The sequence below is a fragment of the Pogoniulus pusillus genome, chromosome 21 (assembly GCF_015220805.1).
Source record: "Pogoniulus pusillus isolate bPogPus1 chromosome 21, bPogPus1.pri, whole genome shotgun sequence".
Lineage (NCBI taxonomy): Eukaryota > Metazoa > Chordata > Aves > Piciformes > Lybiidae > Pogoniulus > Pogoniulus pusillus.
In genome coordinates, this window is record NC_087284.1 from 9,286,017 (window position 1) to 9,298,489 (window position 12,473).

Consider the following 12,473-nt stretch of genomic DNA (forward strand, 5'->3'; position numbering starts at 1 on the left):
ACGGGGCCAGCGAGGAGGTGGAGAGTCCGCAGCTATTCCGCCAACTGATTGGCTACCGCGGCGGGCGCGGGCCTGTGTCCTCGGATTGGCCGGCGAAGGAGGGAAGGTGCACACGGATTGGCCAGGAGGCGGGACGGGACGCGGAGATTGGAGCCCGCGGGTGTTTGCGGGGTCATGGTCGGAGGCAAAGAGAAGCGGGGAAGGCAGATCCCAACTCGAGGAGGCGGGGATAGGGCGGGCGCCCCCTAGGGGCGGAGCGACAGCGCTGCGGCTGCCCCTCCGCGGGGACTTTGCCTCGTCACAAAGGGCAGGCGGCCGCTTCCCGCCGAAACGGGGGTGGAGGCGGAGGTGGGGACGGGGCCGGGTTGCGGCGCCGTGAGGCGGGTGACAGCTGTCCGCCACTGCGGCCCTGAGAAGGGGACGAGGAGGAGGTGGCGTCTGGAACCCGGGAGCGGCTAATGCCGAAGCTAGAGTGAAGGCTTCACCGAAGATGACCCAAGACATGCTTCGGTCCGAGAAGTTCGGCTCCTGTGGAGATCCTGGCTTTTAGCGAGAGGCCTTCTTGGAGATGTCCCCTTCCAGCGGACTCGCCCCTGCCGTCCGCCTGGAGGTGGCTGGTGTAGGCGAAGTGCTAGGCCTGAACGCCCCTTTCATGGGGCAGTAAACGCCAGGTTTGGGAGGGAAAGGTAAAAATGATTACGTACAGCTATAGTAAGCACTTGGATTCCTCGTGTGCTTAGAGAAATGTATTGAGTATTAAGCACACAGGTGTACACAAACTTAATACGTTGCCCGAGGTTACCAATTTTCACCATTAAAACAGTGGCAAGGTGTCAGAGCGTTTGTTAGGCACTCAGAAAGGGGCAGAGAACACTCTCGAGCGGAAAATCATTTGTCAGTGAAGCAGCAAACATCAAACATTTAATGAAGGATAATTAGCTGGCTGGAGCATGGGGAGGTTTTCAAACCTGTTTTACATCCTCACATCCAGTCAAAACAAACGTGGATTCTGTGGGACTGTTTTCGGAGCAGGTGATCTCCACCGCTTTCCTCTGGCAGTTAGTAGTGCTCCCTTGCTCTAAGATCTAATCCCAATGGTGGGGGTTTGTTCCAGGGTACCGCTCCCTGCAGGGTGCAACCGCAGAGTTTTAGTGTTGCTTCTGTGGAAGCTTCTGCATCAGGAATGGTGTCGTCAGCAGGAGCAGGGAGGTCATTCTGTCCCTGTACTCTGCACTGGTTAGACCACACCTTGAGTACTGTGTTCAGTTCTGGGCCCCCCAGTTTAGGAAGGACACTGAGATGCTTGAGCGTGTCCAGAGAAGGGCAACGAGGCTGGGGAGAGGCCTTGAGCACAGCCCTGCGGGGAGAGGCTGAGGGAGCTGGGATTGTTTAGCCTGGAGAAGAGGAGGCTCAGGGGTGACCTTATTGCTGTCTACAACTACCTGAGGGGTGGTTGTGGCCAGGAGGAGGTTGCTCTCTTCTCTCAGGTGGCCAGCACCAGAACAAGAGGACACAGCCTCAGGCTGCGCCAGGGGAAATTTAGGCTGGAGGTGAGGAGAAAGTTCTTCACTGAGAGAGTCATTGGACACTGGAATGGGCTGCCCAGGGAGGTGGTGGAGTTGCCGTCCCTGGAGCTGTTCAAGGCAGGATTGGACGTGGCACTTGGTGCCATGGTCTAGCCTTGAGCTCTGTGCTAAAGGGTTGGACTTGATGATCTGTGAGGTCTCTTCCAACCTTGGTGATACTGTGATACTGTGAATATAAATTAAAACCAAGCATGTTTCTCAGCTGCAGACACATAACAGCAGAAGAAAAATCAAAGGAATAACCCTACCCTTCCAGAGCAGTCCAAATAAAAACAATCCCATAGATTCAGCTTACTTAGATATTTGTTTCTTATGACTCCATCTGATATTTCTTTGAAATTGTGGTATAATTACTTGTAGCTGAAAAACTCCCTCAGATTGCTGTTTCTCAGTAGTTGTGGACTTGTACACAGTAATTTTGAAAAAACAGAAAAAAGACAATCAACAACCAAAAGCCCCTAGGCAAGAGGGCGTACAAAAGGGTGTGCAAATAATATTGGAGAGGAGATTAGAAGTAGTGAGTAGGTGGAAATGTGAACAGAGATGTGGGCAGGGATTATGCACTTTTCCAAGTGAGAACAAAGGCCCTGAATTTCATGTACTGAAGGGATTTGAAACCAAGAATTAGTCCTGAAATAGGACTGACCTGAGATATGCCTTTGGTGGCATTTTGAGTTCGGTGCTGCAGAAGCATGAGGAAGTGGGAGGGGGAAACTCTGCAGGACTAAGGAATTGATTGTGCCCTTATACTTGGCCCTGGTGAAGCCACGGCTTCAGTACTGTGTTCAGTTCTGGGTTTCACAGTGTAAGAAAGACTTGGAGGTCCTAGAAGGTTTCCAGAAAAGAGCAACGAGGCTGGTGAGGGATTTGGAGGGCATTTCATATGAGGAGTGGCTGAGGGAACTGGACTTGTTCAATCTGGAGAAAGCTAAAGGAAAATCTTACTATTGTCTACAACTACCTGAAAGAAGGTTGTAGTGAGGCCAGTGCTGGTCTCTTCTCCCATGTAACTAGTGATAGGATGAGGAAATGGGTTTAAGTTGTGCTGGGGAGGTTTAGACTGGATATTGGGAAAAGAAAGAGTCATGAGGCATTGGAGCAGGCTGCTCAGGGAGATGGTGGAGTTGTTCAAGAAGTGTGTAGATGTACTGCCTCAAGATACAGTTCTGTGGTCATGGTAGTTGAGCTGATGGTTGGACTTGATCTTAAAGGTCTTTTCCAACCTTCATGATTCTGTGATTATGATACTAGCTGCTACAGTGACAATAACAGAACTTGATTAGTGGTACATCTAATAAAATAGAGCAGAAGTCAACACGAGATGTGACTGGAAAAAGCAGCAATCAAATGTGTTCATTTCCTTTTATATTCAGGGCAGTCTATATGTGTTATCTTTCCAGCAATATTAATGCAAGAGAGGAGATTAATCAGGTAGTTTCTATAGACTATTTATAGACTTCCACTGCAGAAGCTGATGAGACATTCAAAGCTCAAATGTCAGCACTGGGAAGATAAAGCAAAGCAGACAAATCTGTCTTTCACAATATCACTCAACATCAAGGTGAGGTGAGGGCATGGGTGCAAGAAATCATCTGCAGCAAAGGTTAAATAAATTGGTTGAAGGTCTCTAAAAGCCCTGAACCCATGATGTGGTCCTGATCAGTCAAAGTTATGTGACACACACATCTTACTAACCACATTTTAAAAGCTCTTCAAGATTAGTGTGGAGTTCCCTCACAGCAGATTTTGTGGAGAAATATATACTGGGTTTGGGCCTTTTTTCGTGGCTTACAGGCCACCTTACAACCTTGGTCTCAACAATAAAGCTCTGCTAATAGTCTGCTGTTGCTTTGTTCTCTGTGTTGTAAAGTGTCATGTATTTCTGTGTGAAGAATATGTTCAAAAGCAAAGACCTTATGAACTGCAATTAATTCTCCAGCGGGTTTTATCGATTCTTTTGTAGTATGCCAGTGGAAACTAAGGTTTGCCCTCCTTGAGTGTTCTGGTTTGTATTCATCTCGTATGACCTCATTCACTGAGAAAATGCATTCCTGGCACAAGGGAATTGTTTACTATAGAGTTGCTTTCTCAATGACTGTGGAACTAGAAATTGAACGCTAATGTAATCATCGCTCTCCACTCCAAACAGCAGCTGTACATAAAGCAAGACTTAATTAATCTGACCTTCATAAATAACATCACAAAGTGTGTAATTTAAAAGAGCAAAGCTGACCAATATCCGTATGTACCCTGAGGATGGGGAGGGGAAAAGAATGGATAAAGCACGCTCATTGCTTTGCTAATTAATCTTTAGAAGAGGCATCAGTATGGCAGTGACACCTTTGGAGAAGGAGAAGGAATACAAATAGATGAAAGTGGCCAAACCCTAGGAGCTGTTGCAGCTGTGGTTTTTCTGCTTCCTCAGTTTTGTTAATTTAAATCCTTCAATAGACTTTTGCAATCATAGTTTTGTGAGTTGAGATATTTCATACAAACCAAAGTGTAGCAACTGAAGAATCAAGTCATTTAAACCCAAGAAATAAATTTGTCACACAGCACAAATGGCTGGTATTACAAGTGTCCTTTCGACCTTCTTCATAAAAGTAAGTGCTCCCAAAACACACTAGGTAGAATTAAAAGAAATGTGGCTTGTTTTCAGATGCCTTCAGGAGAAGGGATGATGTTTTAGAAGAACAGGTAGCAAGGCTGCAGCCTCTAGCCCTGGAGTCACTCTTATTATGTGTTTACTCACCTGAATTTTCTGGTTGTGTTTTCTGCATTCTGGGAAGGGGAAGGAGAAACCAGGATCCATAGACTATACCATGAGAAAGCTGGAAACTTCTTGAAGTTATTTCCATCCAGCCTGTCCTACTGCATTCAGAAAAAGAAACATCAATGAAAGTCACTTCTATGGCCAAGGAAGGCAACTTTTCCCTTTTATCTTTCAAAATTAATTTGCTTTCTCTTCTAGGCTTTCCTGTTTTTTTGTAGTCACCGTAGGTGTGGTATCCAACAGCCTTCTTGAGAGATGAGCATTAATGGCTGCAAGAGGTTAGGCCTGTGCTATAATTCTGGGATTCTTGTGAAGCTCCAGGTTTTAGAATAATGGCAGCATAGACAGGTGGTTCCTGTCAACCAACCTTCTTGATCCCTTAGCTCTTGAGGAAGAATAGCTGGTAGGAATGTAAGTGCTGCGGCATCTAACATACTGCCTGCCCCTGACAGTTATCTATGGAGGATATTTGGGAAAGAGGATGGAAATGGTGGCCTGGGTATGGTGGTGACTAATGTCATGTGGCAGAAATACATAGCAGTTGTTGGCCTGGTTCTGCTTCCCCAAATGAAGAAACGGGCCCTATGCAGTTGGACAACAACAGATTGTACACTGGTCATCATGCTGGGCAGAGATCAGACAACTGTCCTTATATTGCAGGGTAAAATAGCTCCCCTCAGGCCAGAATGCCCTGCTAGGTACCTCCTCCGATGGAGAGCTGTCAGGCTGATCTTGGGGGGTTTCCTTAGAGATTTACAGCGCTGCTATGCTCAGCATATCCAGGAGGTGCTTGCTTGCAGACGAGTAGACCCCAGTTATCTCACAGCGGTCAGCTGCTCCAGGTGCCCTTATCATGACGAACTGAGGCAGGGCTGGTGGCCCACAGGCTTCAGCAGAATCAATCCCCAAGGTTGCCAGTGCACAGGCAGATGGTGTATGTAGGCAGCCTGGGCTCAGGTCAAACCAAGGCTGCTTCCTGGGAGCAGAGGAGGTGTTGGTGACTGACTGTGTGGTACAAAAGCAGGTGACATCTACTTATTTAGCCCTGCTGCCTGCCTAGTTTCCTAGGGCTTCTGCAGCTGTTTAGGCATGAATGCACTGGGAACAAAAATGCTGAAAGCACTGCTTGAATCAGATTTTTGTCTCCACACTGTTCTTCAAGCCTACTTCACTGTTTAATGTGCTTGCTATAAGCATTTAAAAGGTAAAACAACATCCAAAATTACTAACTCATTAATTGTGAATTATATATCTGTTATAATTACTTTTTATTTGATGCTGAGGGAGTAAGAGGTCTGATTATTTTGCATATTGAGCAATAGATCTATTGAAATAAAATTAATGGCAAGCCAGTAGTAAAAGCAAGTGTTTACTGTCTAATTTTAAAAAGGCATAAATTGAACTTGGTACCAAAGTGATCCTCAGTTTCATTTAGTAGCTGTGTTTCTTCTCATTTGGTACACCTACTTATACCAGACTGGAATGATCACGCTGGAATGATTCGCTGTTCACACTTGGGCATATAAGATGCCTTTAGGTTGCTAAATATTCCTAGGGATGCTGTGGATTATGGGTTCAAGGAGAAATCTGAGCAGCCTCCCTCTCCTTGGATGGCAAGGAAAACACACCGGAGCAAGTCATTCTTGAAAGCAGGCAAGAACGGGCAGAGAATGAACATCTAATTTCATAGCCTTCCTTTGCATGGGAATGCTCAGTGCTTAAACATTTTGGCATCTCTTAGAATGGAACACAGGCTTTTTGCACATTAATTTTGTTTCTGGACATGAGAGCACCCACTCTCAGTTGTTCTTATGGCCTCTAAAACTAATGTTTGCACAGACGATTACATTGGAAGTTCACGTCACAAGGTAGCACACATGATAGCAGTTGTGTGATTCAAAGAGGCCACAGAGACACAAAGTGGTTATTTGCTTAACCCAGAAGCCATGACAGGCTGTAAACTACCCCCAGTACCTTGCTGCCATGGCCCACTACATTGCACTCAGTCCCTGGGAATCCACTGCTGGGTCGCCATAATTGAACACGTACAGGAAAAAACACTGCAAGTAGAAGAAGCACAAGAAGGTGATTGAGACAGCAGCACAGCTTCACTAAGGGCAAGTCCTGCCTGACCCTAATGGCTTTCTACAATGGAGTAACTACATCAGTGGACAAAGGAAGACCAACTGATGTCACCTATCTGGACTTTTGTAAAGCCTTTGACACAGTCCCACACACATCTCATGAGCTCCAGTAAGGCAAAGTGCAAGGTCCTGCACCTAGGTCAGGGCAATCCTCAATATCAGTACAGGCTGGTGCAATCTGTGAAGGGTTGGAGAAGTACACTGGTGAGTTTGAAAATGTAGTTGACCAAAACTGCCTTTCTCTTAGCTTTAGTAAAGCAAATATGATTTTCTTTATTCTGCCTCACATGCTGGCTAAGAGGATTTTTAAGTTTTGCTAATTCCTCATGAAAACATTACTGTTCTAACAGCAGACATGCAGAAAACTTGTATCTTGGAGGCCTTCATCCTAAAATCCGTCTGTAGAGCTACTGCAATTACAGTATTTCAAGATGTGAGACATACCAGACTTCTCTGGAGATGCTTTAGCTTTCCAGACCTTCCTCTTCATTAGAGTCGAGTCTTCCCTCCTTTGCCAGCAAAACCAAGTGCTCCAACTCCTATCCTGCCTCACCGTTCTCTGTGCTGCTGGTAGCTGCTGCCTTTTCCCAGTGTCACAGGGAAAAGCTGAATTGCTGAGTGCATGAAGCAAAGATCTGCTATCAGCAGAGAGCAAAGAAGTTGTGCTACAACAAGAAGCCTGTGCTTTGGGATGACGGAGAAGGTGCCAGTGCTGTGTTTACTGTGGAATGGTGTCTACCTTCCACTGGAAAACTGGATAAGGAGAGAAAGGGAAGAGCCTTGCAGGGCAAAGAAACCCCACTGACTTCTTGTTTAGCAAGCTGAGAGCAGTAGGATTACTGTGGTTTCTTCTATCCTTGCTGCTTACCTGTCTAGGTAATCCACAGCTGTTGCATCTCTAAGCTCATGGTGCAATGCTGTGACAGGCCAGCTTTAGGAGAGGATTTAATCTGCAGTAAAAAATTGCCCCTTGGTCACTGTATCCTTTTAGATTTTGAAACAGTAGTCCTAGGTGGACAGCTGAGGAAGCCTTTCCTGGCTGTTTTGAATTAAGTCTTCCAGGAGTTACCACTGAAACTATCACATTGCTTGAGTAATGCTTGTGTCATGTTTTGCCTTTCCTCAGAGGCACCTTTTCACCTGTTACTGTCATTGCTGCCTCCCTGGATGTGTATCTTCATGAATGCTTTCACTTTTTAGCCAGATAGGGAGCATTTTTCTAGTTCTGTATTTTCAGCAACTTCTAGTCTGTTCCTTTCACTTTACCTCATTTCTGCTCAGCATCTTGATGGCCAAGTTGCATCCACTCAAGCTGCTACTGTTATTTTTCCAAAACAGGCATAAGTCTGTGTTTTATGTTGTGCCTTTGGAAGCATACCTCTAGGTAATCCAGAAATGTACATGACTTGGCTCTGTTTTGGGATTAAGCTACCAGTTATACCACCTCAAGTCAAGCCATGTCTATTACAGGCACACTCATATGACTCAATCATATTGCAAAAGGCCAAATTAAGGATTTTCAGTCTTGGTAGGCCTCTGGTTTCTCAAAACCTACCTTTTGTAGGTGATCTTATTAGGTAGTTTCTGTGCTTGCAAAGCTACAGCACTGCTCTACAGATCTTCATGCTTCTCTGACAATGTTTCACCTTTCTAGAGCTTCCTGACCTATCCTCACATTGCTGTGTGGGAGAGCTTTGTACTCTCCCATTGCTCTTTGCTTTGTGGGCTGCACTCTTAAATTAAAACACTGGAAGAGCTGAAATTACCTCCATCCAGGGTTGTGCCAGGTTCCCTTTCAAAGTGATTCAGAGAACTTTGCTCAATCTTTTTACATGAATTAGGTCTATTTCCAGTTCCAGGTAACACAGTGAATATACACAGCACTGGTGGGAGGCTGGTGTTTATTTCTTGGATGCAATTACACAACATCTGCCCTTGTTATCAGCCCCTGATAAATTATCTTTGGCATGCAGCTCACAGAAGCTGAGGTTATGCAATAAAAATTTAGAAGATCTCTTCTATATAGTTTGGATCTCCTCCTCTAACCATAAAAATGAGTGTAAAGCAGCTTGCTGAAAAGAAGCAGCTCAATCATTTCTCCCTCTTGCATTACTGAAATACATCAGAGTTGCTTGCATTCCTCAAAGTCTGTCCCCAGCCTCTAACAGCGCAGCTCACTGCCATCCTGCTGTCAGCCAGCAGAAGGACGGCACATACAGATGGGCTCTGTCACCCTGAAGGGAGAAAGGGAAATCAGAGACACTCTTGTCAGCTTTTGCTTTGCTGCATGTAAGCTTGCTTTGCTATAAACATTAGAGAAATATAGGAACATAAAGAGCTTTGAAGTAGCATTTAAAAAGGAGTCAGTGCCTCATCTTACACTAGAGAGGGAAAAATGGTGTGAAGGACAGAAGGTGAGTCAGACAAAACAAGAAAGAAACCAAAATTAGAGAGAAGGGAAAAAACCTCATAAGGAAGAGGAAAGAGGCAGGCTTAGGTTGTGAGCTAACGTTCCACATCAAAGGAAAACTAGTCAAAACCTTTTTCTTCTTTGAAGGCTGATTGTGCACTTCCAATCCGTACTGTGGTGAAGCAAGCACACTTTACACAGAAGGCGGCCCAAGAGAATAAGCCCGACGGACGCAAAACATGGAAACCATTTTATGCAGCTGACAACTAGGACAGAAATAGGACAGAGACCCATAAGGAGCCCAGCAGTGCCCACAAGGAGCAGTGTATCAGCACTGCTAGCCTTGTTCCAGTGAATAGCCTTATGCCAGCTACAGGAAATGTGAGACACAAAGCGGTGTCTGATGTACGTTTCTGTAGGTGCAGTTACTGCATGTTGAGCCTCCAACCACCTAGGAAAAACATCACCAACTACACCACCCCCCAGAAAAAATCCACAAATGCTCCAAACTGTTTGTTCTCTGCTGGACTGAGCCCATCTAAACCTGGACCGAGCAGGCACCTCACAGTGCTACAAGTGCTGGATGATGGCAAGTTTACAGTGACTACCTGCTGTGCATTTGGTGGGGTGTCACACAGCTACATGCACCCTTTTGAGGTGTTTGTGGCTAACCTTTGTGTGTAGGGATATGTACCTGTAGCACAGCCCCCCTGCGGGTGTTTATGTCTGTTTATATAACTGCACAGGACTAAATCTGGAGGAGAAGGCTGAGGAGGGATCTTATTAATGTCTGTAGATATCTGAGGGGTGGATGTCAAGAGGGAGGGGACAGGCTCTTTTCAGTGGCACCTGGTAACAGGACAAAGAATAATCAATATATGCTAGAACACAGGAAGTTCCACCTCAGCATGAGGAGAAACTTCTTTACTGTGAGGGTGATGGAGCACTGGAACAGGCTGCCCAGGGTGGTTTTGAAAGTCTCCAGAGAAGGAGACTCCACAACCTTTCTGGACATGTTCCTGTGGGGCCTGTCCTAGGTGATCCGGCTTTAGAATGGGGAGGGGCTGGACCCAATGATTTCCAGAGGTCCCTTCCAACCCTTAACATTCTATGATTCCATGATTGCTGTTCAGCTGTGTGCAGACCAAATCGTGGCTGTGATGAATTCATTAAAATATCATTAAAGCTCTCAAGTGAGCCCAGGCTCAGCAGGGCAGGAGCATAAGCATTTCAAGTGGCATTTCAAATGGCACATTTGAAAACAGTAGTCAGCTACTTCTCCAGATTTTAGAAAATCTTGCTTTAAAAAAGCAACCCACCAAACATAAAAGGCCTTGACAAGTCTGAGTCTCCTAGTTACAGCCCATGGAGACTTCCAGGGACATTGTAGTTCCTGTATGAAATGGTGATATTCATAGCAACTTTCTCAGTCCCTCCTGTAGCTGACTCGATATTGCTGAGGCACTTCTACAGTAGCAGAAGGTAAATAGAGCCAAGATTTTTGTAACAAGTTACCTGTGGACAGTCATTGGCTGACAGAGTGAGTCAGAGGAAATTACTGTTTATGGTTTACAGAACACACGTGACAGAGTATGTTTGAAAGCTAAGCCCCTGACTTGAATAGCTGAGATTTAAATTAGCTGAGGCAGCAGAGGAGGAGGGAGGGTAAGCAAAGGCAAGTCTTGCCAATTCATGGCACACTGCCTGGTAATAGGTCACCAAGCAGGAAAGAAAACTCTGGCTTCATTATCAACATCAGGCTTGCACTTGGGTGTTGGTAGCTCAAGAGATGCCTCAAAACACAACCAAGGCTGTTTTAGAAAAGAACTGCATCACAGCAGGAGCTATCACATTTTGTTTTCATGACCAATGACAAGTCCAAATAAATGAGCCCTAATACTTCAAGTACTTCTGCACAACGCTAGCAGACTGTACATGTACCATGTCCTATGCGCATATGGTACGGGCAGGTGGACTCTGGCATCCCTAAACTCTGTTCATGGGATGAAGGGAAGAAGTAACCTTGAGCACTCATTCATCAAGTTGAAGCCTCTTAGGTAGGATGAAGGATGCAAAAGTGAGTAAACAAGATGGTACAGAGCAGAGACCTAGTCAAAAGGCTACTATCATAAGGGCGTGTGTTTGTGTGTCTGTGAAGGTAGGGAGGGAGAGGAAGAATTGTAATTAGGTCATAGGGACCAAAAGGCAAATAACAAGACAAGCTTATCTAATATCTGGGCTCTCAATACACAAATGCCAGGACACAGGATGAATGAACACTAAGGGCTTTTACACAGCTAATCATGACAGAGAATTTGTGGAACAAAACTACTACATCAGAATATTGTTAATAAAAACCTGATGAAAAATAACATGGGGAAACACTGGAGCTAGGCCACAAAAACAAAAGCCACCTGCACAAAAATAATAGGAAGGATGTTATTGCAAGAATCATTTATCTGTTGGAGATGTGGCAGAGGAGGAAGCAAACAGTTCACCAAGTTCGTGCAGTAGTTTACGTAAGTTACAGGAATGGCTGTAAGTCAACCATGATTGCTAGGATGAACCTGATTAAGACCAAAAACATGCATGGAAGCCAACCCTGAAACCAGATTGTCATTTTGGGAGAAGAAGAAATAGCAAAATAATGTTCTGGCATATTTCAACAAATTCAGAACTATTAGAAAGCTTCCCAACAAGAAGCCTCAAATATAATGTGGAAAAAACCAAGTCAGAATACAGTCTCATTAGGAAGAACACTAAACAGACACAGAGGAGATCAAAATGCTGGGCCAGAGAAATACCTGAAAGGAGGTTGTAGCCAGGGAGGGGTTAGTCTCTTCTGCCAGGCAACCAGTGACAGAACAAGGGGAGAGAGTCTCAAGCTGCACCAGGGCAGGTTTAGGCTGGATGTTAGGAAGAAGTTCTTCACAGAAAGAGTGATTGGCATTGGAATGGACTGCCCAGGGCGGTGGTGGAGTCATCATCTTTGGAGGTGTTTAAAAGGAGACTGGATGAGACACTTGGTGCCATGGTTTAGTTGATTAGATGGTGTTGGGTGATAGCTTGGACTTGGAAGATCTTGAAAGTCTTTTCCAATCTGATTAATTCTGATTCTGTGAGAACAATTAGTGGCTTGTTTCAGCTGAGAGAAAAGAGAAAACTACAATCAGATACCTCTAAAAGACAAAAGCTAATTCAAGAGTATCTCCCTAAGCTACAAGTGTTCTGGCCCATTAACTAAAACACATTCAAAGACCAGCAGATGATTTGAAAAATAAACCAAACAAAAAACTAAAAGGAAATGTGTAATTTTCATTGTGCTAGAGAATGACAAACCAAAGCCAACAGGTAAATCAGGGAAGAAACAAGACTTGGAAATTTGAGGTCAGGCAGGCGACACGGAAAAAATGCCATCAATTTACTGAGCTTTTCAAACCCCATGAGTGTATGCACAGAGATGTATACCACAAGTGACAGGAAATCCAAAGTTTAATTGTCAAGGTGAAGAAACTGTCTGTGAATGACACAGCAAGCACATGTACAACTGATTTAAATTG

The 12,473-nt window shown here is 44.9% G+C and overlaps 1 long non-coding RNA gene across 1 annotated transcript; it reads right to left on the reverse strand.

Annotated features, from left to right (window-relative positions):
• Positions 1-1,647: 1,647 nt before the first annotated feature.
• LOC135184789 (uncharacterized) lies at positions 1,648-6,940 on the reverse strand. Its single transcript, XR_010306176.1, has 4 exons — positions 6,334-6,940; positions 5,062-5,335; positions 4,339-4,457; positions 1,648-1,752 (listed from the first exon to the last, which is right to left on the reverse strand). It is a non-coding gene; the product is annotated as an uncharacterized LOC135184789 (long non-coding RNA).
• Between the last annotated feature and the right edge of the window lie 5,533 nt (positions 6,941-12,473).